The 13598-nt window shown below is 37.6% G+C and overlaps 1 pseudogene; it reads right to left on the reverse strand.

Moving 5' to 3' along the window:
- Positions 1 to 3434: 3434 nt before the first annotated feature.
- The window catches only part of LOC149236163 (ketol-acid reductoisomerase, chloroplastic pseudogene), a 54934-nt pseudogene continuing 44770 nt past the window's right edge, over positions 3435 to 13598 (reverse strand).

The raw sequence follows: 13598 nt of genomic DNA on the forward strand, positions 1-13598 counted from the left end.
AAGCCATTAACCAGAAATAACCCTTCTCTATTTAAAAATAAAAATTTAGATATTAAATTTTTTTAACCAAAATTTTACTTGATAATAAATACTTCAAACATTATAATAGTAAATAAAAAATTCATCCATTAAATATATGGAGGAGAATAGGCGCATCCTCAGTGGAAATCCTAAACTCTAAACTATAAAATAAATTTTAAGTATAACATTCTTATCAAAGTCATAAAATTATACATCTCTTTTGATTTAGGTAAATAGTAGTATAACAAGAACTGCTGTGAAGCCGCAAGTCCTTGCCGACAGTCCAACAACATCTTTGGACAATGGTTTCTGTGGACAGCGGTTGTCAATTAGTCCAGCAACACCGGCAGTCCAGCAACATCTTTGGACAACATTTCTATGGACAGTGGTTGCCAATCAGTCCAGCAAGACCAACAGCATCTGTGGACAACGATTTCTGGTTTCTGTTTCACAGGTATGATCTTGATATAGGGTGCCTCTTATTTTTAACGACAACAGTCCCTGCCTTCAATTACAAGTATGATGCATTGTATATAGACTGATATGCTTTCTGTTCCTTGTTTCCCTCTGTAATTGATATAAAGAATCCCATGAAAATTTCACACCCCATTACATGTTATCCGGTTATTATAAATCCTCTAGAATCTCCGTATAGAAACTATTAGTACCCACGGATTTGTTATTTTGTTATCCGGTGTGATGGTCCCTATATCAAGAGAACACAAAACGCATAACCCCGACTGCTAGGGAGGTAGAACCCATGATTGATAAGGTTGAACCCATGGTCTGTTCTAATGATTGATTGATGTGGCTTACTTCACCTTACATTCCTAGCAAAATCATAGATACAACTGGCCATTCAGCATGCTAATTGATTCCTGCTAATGAAACCTTCTGAACAGATAGAGACGTGGGTAATTCCAAATAAAGAGAATATAATCGATTGCTCCTCCGGTTGTTGATGCCTTGATTTATGGTTGACTCTTTCGATTCGCAGTTCACAAGCTCTGTTTATTCGTGAGCGGTCGGTGTAATATTTGTTTAGCTTCGGGCTAACCCAAGAAAGCAGTTGTGATAGCAATGGAAAGTAACTCTTTCCACCAATTTCCCCTTCCTCTATTCCCTCCTGGATGATGCTGAACGAGCAAGCATTTTGACTGCGTATATGGAGAAGTGCTCGATATAATTGATTTCTACAGGTTCAAACAAAGCTGGAGGAACCGAAGCATCCCTGTCTTGCGAAAGACCATATCCGTCATTAGGGAAACAGTTGTTGCTATCATGAAAAAGTTACACGTGGGCACTTGGTAGATGAAACGAAAGGCGAACATGAAAACAAGTTTGGCCTGCATGAGGAAAACAAGTGTGACATGCATGAGGATGCAATTGCAAAACAGGTGGCCTGGATGAAGATGCAAGTGGTGAGCGGAGCTCTTTGGCTTCAGAGGCTGGTCGAGCATGCATGTAGATGGGAATAACTGGACAGGACAACTGGTCAGGAGATGGGCACATAAAAATTTATTTATTGTTTAATTAAATTAAATTATATAAAATTGTTCATTAATTTTTTTTTTAACACGAAGCATGACAGATTTATTACATGTGATGATTTAAGACGAAGCATGACAGATTTATTAGATGTGATGTGGAGCATGGTGCATGTATTACATGTGTTAATTCTGAGGTAATATCTGGATCAAGGCACATGTATTACATTTGTTGACACCAAACGAATATCAGCTTTGCTAGGTTGTAAGTACTCTTCAAGCCCATTGTTCATACAAGAATAACATATTTTTCTTGGAAAAGTCTCAAGCTTGCATGGAAATGTGCAAAGATTTGGGAGAGCTTCTGTATTTGTTGAATCTTCAACTGGCATTTTAATAGACAACAGTTAATTGTTATGATTATTTACACAAGTAAGCGCAGTTTCTGGAAGAAATTATCGATTGCTTTATTATCAAAATTCTGGCGAAAGACATCTTGGATGAGTGGTTAGGTAGACTTTAGTGACAGGGAGTTGGTGCATACGCCATGATTGTGTGCAGGAAATTTAGCAAGCAGTACTGTGAACAAGGCCAAATGTAAATTGATTATTAACGAGGGACTTGTGCAAAATATAATTGGAGATTTCAAGATGTGGTTTTGCATATGGTACATTGGTTGCTTTAATTTTTAGGGATTATGCTGTGTTGGATTGCCTATTTACGGTTTTGATTTTATGCTTGGCTTGTAGTTGCAGTCTTGTCTTAATGCCAACTTAATGCACGAATATGATCAGTGTAGCTGCCAATTTTTATAACGCAACCATAGCTGTAACAACAGGCTTGTCTGCCTCGTACAGTAATTTAGCAATAATCTACGAACAACAGGTGAGAAATAAAGTCTGCCTCGTACAGTGATTTAGCGATAATCTACGTAAAGCAGGTGAGAAATAAAGGGGTATGTGAGATCTGTTTTATAACTTAAAAAATTGATATTGGCAGGGGCATTATGCAAAATCTATTGCTCGCTGTAAGGAAGTTCTTTAGATAGATCCAATGGCATTCAAGCTTGAGCAAGCTATCAGTGTTCATAAGTTACAACATCTCTCACTTCTTCTATGGGATTGATAGTAAGCTAGTATGTTCTCTAATTCCAAATAGGCCTATTAATTATGATACGGCATTACAGAGCCAGTAATAAGGTATGATTTTAGATATCAAAATAATCTTAGTTAGGATAATCATAGTAGCAACTTTGATTAGAGTTATATGAGCCATTACGATTCAAACAAGCATAGTGTTCTCTGTTTTTGTTACTAATAATAATAGGTTAGATAGTCACTACTTATGGTATTAGTACTGTTAAGGTTATGATTACTAATAGTAATAGGTTAGATAGTCATTACTTATGGTATTAGTACTGTAAAGGTTATGATGATTAAAGCCTAGTAACCTGAACAAAGCTCGTTATAAAGTACTAGTCATAATTAACTAACATGATATAAGCTATAACATGTATGGTTAATGTAACAAGATAAGAAATACCCATTACAATTACATACTAATACATAAAGTTGGACCTGTATTCATTACATATAATAGGTAGGCTAATCTCATCGTGAACATGATCTCACCTCATTTACATAACTATTAGATATGCTTGTTCCACTATGTTGTCTACAAGCTTGAGTGTGCGAATAGGAATAGAAGTAGTTAAAAGAAATTAACTGAGTAGAGTTTTTATACAATCACTGTCACTAGTTGCTTCCAGGGTATTGGATGCATCTCGAATGGGGCCTTCTTACCTTGCATAGCGACTGAAGGCATAGCGGTTGAAGGATGCTCTGATAACTGGAAAACTCTAGTAGTATTTCCAATGGGGCCTTCGTACCTTGCATAGCGGCTGAAGGCATAGTGGTTGAAGGTTGCTCAGGTTGCTCTGATAACTGGAAAACTCCAGTAATCTGTGTGTTGCTCTGATAACTGGAAAACTCCAGTAGTCTGTTGCTCTGATAACTGGAAAACTCCAGTAGTCTGTGATAACACAGTGCTCAGTAATCTCTGATAACTGGAAAACTCAGTGCTTTACTGAAAACTCAGTGCTTTGATAACTGGAAGTGAAGCCTCTTCAGTGAGATTTCTTTCCTGAGGTGCTTTTCAGTGTCATGCACACAACCAACTTGTTGCTAGAGAGAACAGAATGTGGTTGCACATGCACTATGCATGCACTCACCCCTTGGCAATCAACTCACCAGTTGGTTGGTTGTCGGTTCTGTGCTAGAGAGAACAGAGTGTGGCTGCACATGCAATCAACCACTTGGCAATGAACAATGAGACACTCTATCATAACATAACATATAGACTAAATAGCATAGCGTTTAATACCCTAAACTAATGCTAACATTAATAGAAAATATGAACCAAACAAATTCAGATTAATATATAGTTTTAATATATAGTTTTTGCCTCTTCGGCTCTGGAAGAAGTCAAACTAAACATATTTTGAAAATATGAATCAAACAAACAAATTCAACAACTTAATATAGTTGAATGAAACAAATTCAATTAACTAATGCTAACATTACTTTACATTTCGAAAATATGAATCAAACAAATTCAACTTAATATATTTCGAAAATATGAATCAAACAAATTCAACTTAATATATTTCGAAAATATGAATCAAACAAATTCAACTTAATATAGTTGAATGAAACAAATTCAACTTAAACTTAATATATAGTTTCTGCCTCTTTGGCTCTGGAAGAAGTCAAATATCGAAAATATGAATCAAACAAATTCAACTTAATATAGTTGAATGAAACAAATTCAACTTAAACTTAATGTATAGTTTCTGCCTCTTTGGCTCTGGAAGAAGTCAAATAAAATGATAAACTAATGCTAACATTCTTCCAAATAAAATGATAAACTAATGCTAACATTACTTTATCAAACAAATTCAACTTAATATAGTTGAATCAAACAAATTCAACTATAACAAATTCAACTTAATAATGTAATCAAACAAATTCAACTTAATAATGTTACTTTACATTTCGAAAATATGAATAAACAAATTCAACTTAATATGTTTGAATGAAACAAATTCAACTTAATATATAGTTTCTGCCTCTTTGGCTCTGGAAGAAGCCATATAGTTTCTGCCTCTTTGGCTCTGGAAGAAGCCAAATACAAATTCAACTTAATAATGTTACTTTACATTTCGAAAATATGAATCAAACAAATTCAACTTAATATATTTGAATCAAACAAATTCAACTATAACAAATTCAACAAATTCAACTTAATATGTTTGAATGAAACAAATTCAACTTAATATATAGTTTCTGCCTCTTTGGCTCTGGAATCCCATCCCATAGCACCAGAGACCGGAGCAACGGGAAAGGCAGGAACATAGAAAGGTCCAGGCACAGTGCTAATCTAATATCCTACAATTCGAGATCTATTTATCTATTAGGTAAATAAGTTGTGGCAGATCTAGTTCCAAATCAAGTTGATGGTGCTAGTTAGACAGTTTACCACCCAGCATATAAATTAACTAACATCTTGCTGCTGCCGGCATCATATGGAAATGCTCTTCTTAAGAATTGTTCAAGACTGCGGGATGGCACAGAAAAAGAGCGAAACGGAACGCATGCAGGAACACCGTCTTTAGGTAATAATAAGTTGATTAGGAACAGATCCAAATGCCAGAACTGCACTTCTAGGAGCATCATAGGATGTATGAACATCTTAAGAAGTAGGAAAATTACCGACCTTCCAGCTTGCTACTAAATGCTCTGATCTTTATTCCTCTGCTCATAAATTCATATGTAACAGTGCTTCAGAATACATCAGAGATTTCAAGAGATTGAGCTGCTACATGAGTCTAAATACTGTCTCGACTGTTAAGGAGAGGACCTTTAGGTGCTCGACTGATAAGGATGCGTAAGCAGGCTCGACTGTTAAGGAGAGGACCCTTTAGGGGGCTCAACCATTAGGGAGAGGAGAGGAGGCGGAGGTTTTCCTTGAACTAGTAAGAACTCATTCGTTCTTGAGGGGAATCTATTTAGTTAATGATTCTATTGGTAAGGATAGAAGGCAGAAAGATAAGATGGGCTGGTGCAGTAAGGTAGCCTACTGTCTAGAGCATATCCTTGCACAGCTTACCTTATAGGCCAAATAGACCAAGCAGTTCATGAGGCCTAGTCTGGTACCACGCAATCTGCTTAGCCTTCCCTTTGATAACCCAACGCAACCCAAGCAGTTCATGAGGCAGAGGCTAAGGTAAAGAGAAGGTAGCTGGGGATGCCCCTGCACGATGGGCAAGTAAGAAGGAAATAAAGATAAGGCTATAAGAAGGCGAGTATCCCTCCAATCCTTGGTAAGGTTCAGAGCGTAGTACTATGGAACTGGTCTGGATCAGGCTTTACTTCACTACTCTGGTGGTGGTGTGGTCCTATGATTAATAGAAGGAGACGAGCCCGGCCTCCGGAGGACACATCATGGTAAGGTTTACCCCCAGAACTTGAAAGACTAGAAGGTTGTGATGGAGCTATTTGTTGGGTTCATATGATGTAAGGAAATCAGGATATTTCCTCTCCTCTCCCTAATGGTCGAGCCCCCTAAAGGGTCCTTATCAGTCGAGCCCCTGCCGGTCCTCGAGGTGAAATGAGGCAGAAGGTGTTTCTCGAGGTAACCTTTTGTTGTGTTGTCTGACACGTTTCGTGGTTTTGTCTCACCGTTCTTCCTTCCATGATGGATATTCAGAGACTAGTAAGTAAAGAGTAAGTGCCCTACCTAGTGGGTAGATAAAGATGGAGGATTTCCTCAGCCTTAGCAGCCGAAGAAGAGAGCTCCCCCAACCTATGACCGGAGGGCTTGGCTCCTCACCCACGCTGGGAGGGTCCTCCTTGCATTAGTCAAAAGAGGAAGTCTTTCTATGAGTCCTGGAGTACCTAGCTATTAGTCCTAAAGTCCCTAGAGAGAGCCAGGGTCTTTAGATAGAGCCTGGGTCTTTCCAATGGTCTTTGCATTAGTCAGAATGGTAGGGTCAGAGCTTCAGCACGGGGAGAGGGGAAGCATGGTCCTGCCAATGAGCATGGTGCTTCCTGCCAATAGCGAGATCCTGACCTTAGCGGTAGGGCCGGGTTCATATTAGAACGAAAGGTAGCTGAGCCAAGCCAGAGCCCTCCTGGCAATAAATACCTAAGTCCCTGCAGTAGCCTCGGAGTGAGGCCTAGGGCTAGCATCCTGCCAATGAGCATCCAATAAGCATGGTCAAGCGCGAATAAGAGGGTCCTGCCCTCCTTGCAATAAGCATGGTTCCTTGCTATTGATGTTGTTCATGCTGTTCACCCATTCCCACTTTCAGTTCAATCCGCCCCATTCAATCCGCATTCTACCAGCATTCTACCACTCTCCTATTCCCCATCCCCATTCTCTCATCCCCAGCATTCTCCCAGTCCCGCATTACCCAATCCGCGTAAGGCGCTCAGTCCGCATAAGGAAGCCGCCAAGTCCACGTGCAAGTCCAACAAGTCCACATTCACCCAACATGGTGCGGTACAGTACGGAGCCGAGTGAGTGAGTCACAACCCCTAAGATAGATAGGGGTCTCCGATAGCCAATCATTGACAGAAGGTCGACAGAAGGTCAGCCGAGAGCCAGTGGTCAGAGCCAGCCGGTCAATAGCCAGGAGTCATAGCTTATAGCCGGTTGTCATTGATGATAGCCGCTAGTAGCCGGTAGTCATAGCCAGGAGGCATTGCCTGAAGGTCATAACCACTCATAGCCAATCATAGACAGGAGTCATAGCCAGAAGTCCTAGCCGATCATAGCTGCCGATCATAGCCAGACAGGAGGTCATAGCTTATAGCCGGTTGTCATTGCCGATAGCCACACATAGACACGGCCCCTACAAGCCAAACATAGCCAAGAGGTCATAGCCATTCAGTACCGAGAGAGAAGGAACACACGTTACCACCAGACAAGAGGGAAGTTCACTAGCCGAGAGGAGAAGGAAGTAACGAAAGACTCTTTCCTTTACGACTGGAAAGGAAGGACACACGCAGGAATCAGGGAAGGTCTAAAGATGCGGGAACCTCACGTTAGTGGCTCGACCAATCGATAGGTTGAGGCACGTCCCTTCCCTCTCTCAGGACCACTGGACTATTCGAAGCCTACCCTGAGAGTCATCAACTCGAGAGTCATCAAAGAGTCATCAACTCGCTCGGCTACCTTCCCAATTGTAGACATAACCCAAAGGAATAACCTCTTCTCTCATCCGAAGGAAACATATTCTCGAAAATTACCCTCAATCGATAAGGACAGAGTCCCATCCCTACCCACTCTAAGGTCAGGGAAGGAAGGTCCGGAGGGTCTTGCGCTTCCGAGTGCAAGGATTTTATTGACTGACCCACCAATACTTTACCACCAATATCGACCAAGAACTTGAAAACCCACCAATCGAGCGTTAGCGAAACTACTTGACCAAGACCTTTTATTCACTTCCGCCACTTCCGCTTTTCACTTCTGCTTATCTGCTAATCCACTTCCGCTTCTCCGCCTATTTATCCGCTTTTCCGCCCCCCCCTAAAGCTTGAGCTGGGATCGCCTTATTTTATTCAGAACTTCCAGTCTGTTTTCCCACAGAATAGAAATAAGGGGGCCTAGTCTTCGGTTCAGCTCAGTTCAGCAAATCAGTTCAATTAAAGCTCCCAAAATAAGTGACACCCGATAAAGTAAATCTCCTTCGATGAAACCTTATAAGTTTTTAAGAGTTCATTAAGTATCCAGGCCTGCCTTAGCAAGACGAATTCATAAAACATCTCCTGGGAAACAAGCCTTAGCATGACGGTATGTTCCGCTTAGACACGACTGGTCCGCTACAAGTTAATCAGCCTGCTCTAAGGAGATTCGGCCTTAGCATATCTACCTATCTAGGGGTCTTCCCCCTTTAGGGCAAGTTCGTCCCGATAGGCGGTAGTAAATAATAAGTACCTAAAAAAATAATAAGAAAACAGAGCCTTGAGGAATACCTTCGTACAGTGCGGTTTCTCACTCATATCTTTAGGTAGGAAAGGATAGAGATCAGTATAGGAGACGAGATTAGATAGGGCGATATAAACCAAAACATCAAATTAGGTAGAGTAGGTTACTTAGCAGTAGGGTCTTGCCTTAAGGTCTTTCTTTTCTTTCTTACTTTCTTAGTCCATAGAGTAAGTTCCATACTTGCCTTTAACGTATTTATAACCACCACCTCCTTCCTGTTAACGTCGAACTGTGCAACTTGGCAAGATGGCTGGCTAATACGGCTGGCTGGGATAAGAAAGAGCCGGGGATTGCTTTTTCTTGCTAGATGGATTGATGACGGAGTCACTCACTATTCATATGGTGAGGTTCCTCTCGATGGCGGCCCTCTCCTCTCCCTTATGGTCGAGCACCCTAAAGGGTCCTTAACAGTCGAGTACCTAAAGGTCCTTATGGTCGAGTACCTAAAGGTCCTTATCAGTCGAGCCTGCTTACGCATTCAAAACCTCCGCCAAACTAAAATGGCAAGAATGGGAGGGAATCTTGAAAAACCTCTCCCTCTCCTCTCCTTATCAGTCGAGCCCCCTAAAGGGTCCTTAACAGTCGAGTACCTAAAGGTCCTTATGGTCGAGCCTGCTTATGCATCCTCCGCCGGAACATAAAGCACCTGGACTTGAACAAAGAGAATGGGGCCTGAAAAAGCTTTCCCCGCATAACGTACCTCTCCTCTCCCTCTCCTCTCCTTATCAGTCGAGCGTGCTTCCGCATCCTTAATTGGGCGGTTTATAAGCCTCCTGGGTCGAAGGGACGGAGTCACTCACTATTCATATGGTGAGGGTTACCATAATGGGGCGGTTTATAAGCCTCCTCCGTAAGTAGCTTGGTTGCTAGAAGCCAAATAAAATGATCAAATAAATTACATGATCAAATAAATTCCAAATAAAATAAAATATGAACTATAACAAATTCAACAAATTGATCAAATAAATTCCAAAAATATGAACTATAACAAATTCAACTTAATATGTTTGAATGAAACAAATTCAACTTAATATATAGTTTTTCTGCCTCTTTGGCTCTGGAAGAAGCCAAATAAAATGATCAAATAAATTAGATGATCAAATAAATTCCAAATAAAATATCAAATAAATTACAGTAAAATAAAATGATCAAATAAACTACAATATGGTCAATAAAATGCAGTGTTAAAAGGTTTAGGTTAATTATAACACAAAGTACACGAAAGGTTTAGGTTAATTATAACACAAAGAGTACACGAAAGGTTTAGGTTAATTATAACACAAAGTACACGAAGTAATGTTATTTCTGATTATTATAGTCCCGTCCCATCCCATTGCCAAATAGCAAAGACTAATAAAATATATTAAAAAATATAATAAAAATGAAATTCAAACTTAAAACATAATAAAAATGAAATTCAAACTTTATAAAACCATGCTCCACAAATAAATAAAATAAAATATTTAACAAAACTATAAGCGATACCATTCCGTATTATTGTGAGGTGCATTATGTTTAATTATTTTATAATATCATTAAAATTAACATGAAAAATATATGGCATATGTTGTAATTCATAAACATAACGGAAACGTGTAACTATAAACATCACGAAAACGAATGGAAATAATGATTTCATTCGTAAACTAAAAGCATTGATTTAACAACGAGAAATATAATGTTTGGCAAGACAACCCTTGTATGTGTGGAACCCAAATTTGTATTACTTTTTCTTTCTTTGATTAATTTAAAAAACAACAAAAATGATGCTTAGTTTTCCCAATGATCTTAACTTAGGATTCATTAAATAATTATCATATTTTTTTTAACTTGAATTATCATATTTTCTAAACCTGAATTATTTTTTGTCATTAAGTTTATATTATGATTATCTTAGATTTATTTTAGTTTTGGATTTTATTAAGTGTTGAGAAATTAAATTATTTTCAATGCTAAAAGAGGTTTGTATTTAAAGAGATTTGATCCTCTTAACGCTTCTAAAATTAAGATGGATCTAGACTAGTTTAATTATTAATAATTGATAATTATTAATTCTATTTTTATATTTTATATTCTTTTAATTGTATTTTATTTGTATGGTTATTGTTATGTAATTTGACCGACTGAAAATGTTTACATAACATAAATTTACAACATCTCTTCCATATTGGACTCGAGAGTTCTTCTCGAGGCAATAATACATTTAGAAGATTTATTTAATAATTATTAAATTTATAAAAAAAAAACTTTAAATATATTTTTGTTTTTTAATTATTATTTAAAAAATATGTGTATTTTTCTCGTGGTTTGTCCTTTTTTATCAATAACGAAATTAGATCAGTGATGACATCACAATTTCTTAATCATATGAGTTTGATGTCTAAAATGAAAGTTAATATATACATGTGTTTTGCTTCAGAGACCCGAACTATCCGACCACCAAATAGCTAAGATATTTTGACAATAAAAAAATCAAGAAAAAATTTCACTTGAAAAACAATAGCTGTTTGGTCAATTTAATGTCTTTAAATTTTCAATCATAAATTGTCAACCAGGGTACGTATACTGATGAAGTACAGGTGCACGATATGTGCTAAAAGTTATTTCTTATGTCGTTATGTTCTTGTTAGGGTCTAAACTTAAGATTAGTATGGAGATGGTGTCGTTAATTATATTAATGTCTCAATCCCTAAAGTTATCATCTAATTTCTTAGGAGTTATTCTCTATTGAATCAGTTTATGGATGATATGAGAGTGATTCTAAATTCTACTTGTGTTAGACTATTTTTGGATTTTTGTCTTGAATTTTTATGTTGCAGCTCTAATTTACTAAGTGCAAGAGAAATCTATTCTATCAAACTGTAAAGGAATATTGTTTGAATTCAATTGTTAAGGAGAAGACTCTCACTCTTTTACTTATTCAATTTCATCCAAACAAGATATTCTGAACAACAACTATACTATGAAGTAAACACAGTTGGACTACACTAGATAAAAAAGCAAATGGAATAACCATGTTGTACTAGATAAAAAGAAATTAAAATAACAGATTAAACTAGCTATAAAGCAAAGGGATGTGCTCATGGATATAACGATTCACTCTCAAACTCATCATATTACATTTCTTCACACAAAAATAGAGTATTCAAGGAATGAAAAGAAATGTAATTGCAATTGGTTAAAGACCTGTCACTTGTCATAGGGGCCCTCCACGAATTAGTCCATAATCTCCAATCAACGCAGCGCATACAAACATCAAACCATAGTTTTTATAATAAGTCTTTGGCATAACAGCATGAGCATTTTAAGCCTAATTATCTTTATTTCAACTAAACTATATCGCTACCTTTCGATTTTCTATTCCGAAAGAAAATCGAAGGTTTTGATGAAACTTGGATTCTGTTCCAGCGACAATCCTGTAGTTGACTTTGGGGCAAGGAAAATTTTAAGGATGGAAAATTTTCTTGAAGTTTAAAACATTGGCGAATCTCACTAATCCCTAATATGCAAATTATAAATGTTTATTGATATATTTGTAAAATTAATCAAATTTATAATTATTTTATATATAGTCTCTATATAATGTTGGCGATTTTTAAGGTAAAATAATTTTATATTCTAAAATTTGGGCGAATCGTCTTTTATAAAATTGGAAATTGGCGAATCTTTTTTGTGGAAAAATCATGGAAAATTAGCCCACTGGGCGAACATTAGCCCCTAAAATTTTCCATGCTTTGGGGTTTGACTGTGATATATTGCGATCATCTTGATGAACTGGTTCAAGGGGATAGGAAGGGATCCACTAGGGGACCATTCCTTATCCATCTATATCCTTCATCGTTGAGCTGGAGCTTTTGAACCTTGCAAATAATGGAGGCAGCTGCAGAAATCTGGATTAGCTACGAAAACAGACCAATTCTGTAGCCAAATGCATTCTTTAACAAAACAATAGGGTATATAGTCAAACATGAAGAAGAAGACATGTTATTTCTTACCTTTAACAAAACCTTGTGTCTATGGCATTATTTAGGTGGTAAATATAGGAAAAGAGAGAAAATATAGGCAAAAAGGGATGTCAAGGTAAGACAATCTTTGGACTCTACATTCCCCCACACTGGAGGTTTTGTATGTCCTCATACACTTCATCATTCTCAGTCACATGTGCTTTTTGTTCATCACCTCCAGGTTTCAATTTTCTCTTCTTTTTGGCAGCTATTGGCATCCTAGGTTTTCTCATGAGAATTTTGTATTTTAAGTTAATAATCTCTCTTTACATTGTCATGTTTTCCTTCTTCAGCTTTTTGTTCTTTTTATACCACAAACTCAAATGAAGGATGAGATTGTCACTTTTTGCAATCTGGACCTCACTTTGTGCATTCAATGCTTGATTCTCATTCTTGAGATACATATTCAATGTTTCTAACTCAAAAATCTCTTGCTTTAAAATTTTTGAGGCTAAGTGTTCCTGTGGTTCATTTAACTTATTGCTCCCTTCTCCAGGACTTTGAATTGTTTCTTTAGTTGTTGTCTCTTTTCTTTCCAATGACTCTATATAGTCATATATCTCCTGTTGAACAGGGTCAACACTCGGACTATGCACTGGGCTTCTTAGAGGTGAGTTGCAAGGTGGTGGTGATACTCTCAGTGATGATTTTGGTGACCCTTTTGGAGAACTTTCAGGGTTTTCAGTTGGCTTGTTTCCCTCGAGATCAATGTATTATGTAGCTTTCGAGATTGTTTGTTGGACTGTGCTCAACCTTGTGCTCCTCCTCAATCCTAAGGTTTGTAATCCCTGTACTTTCCTTCTTTTAGTCTCTGATTTTTCTTCTTGAGGAAGGGTCCTAGTTTGTGGTATTTCCTTTGCTCTTTTGCTAACTTTCTTCCTTCTAAGATTTCCCTTTTTCATTCTTTGTAATATATCTACTATGGGCAGCTCTTCTTCTGATAATTCTGGGTGAGTCTGGGGTTCCTGCTCTTTTACTACTTCTATTGTTCTCTTCCTTCCTCTGAGGGTCCTACTGTTGCTGGCTTGTTCTGGGG

Source organism: Pinus tabuliformis, chromosome 8 (genome assembly GCF_031772625.1).
Source record: "Pinus tabuliformis cultivar Carrire ecotype Pingquan chromosome 8, CPIR1, whole genome shotgun sequence".
Classification (NCBI taxonomy): Eukaryota; Viridiplantae; Streptophyta; class Pinopsida; order Pinales; family Pinaceae; genus Pinus; species Pinus tabuliformis.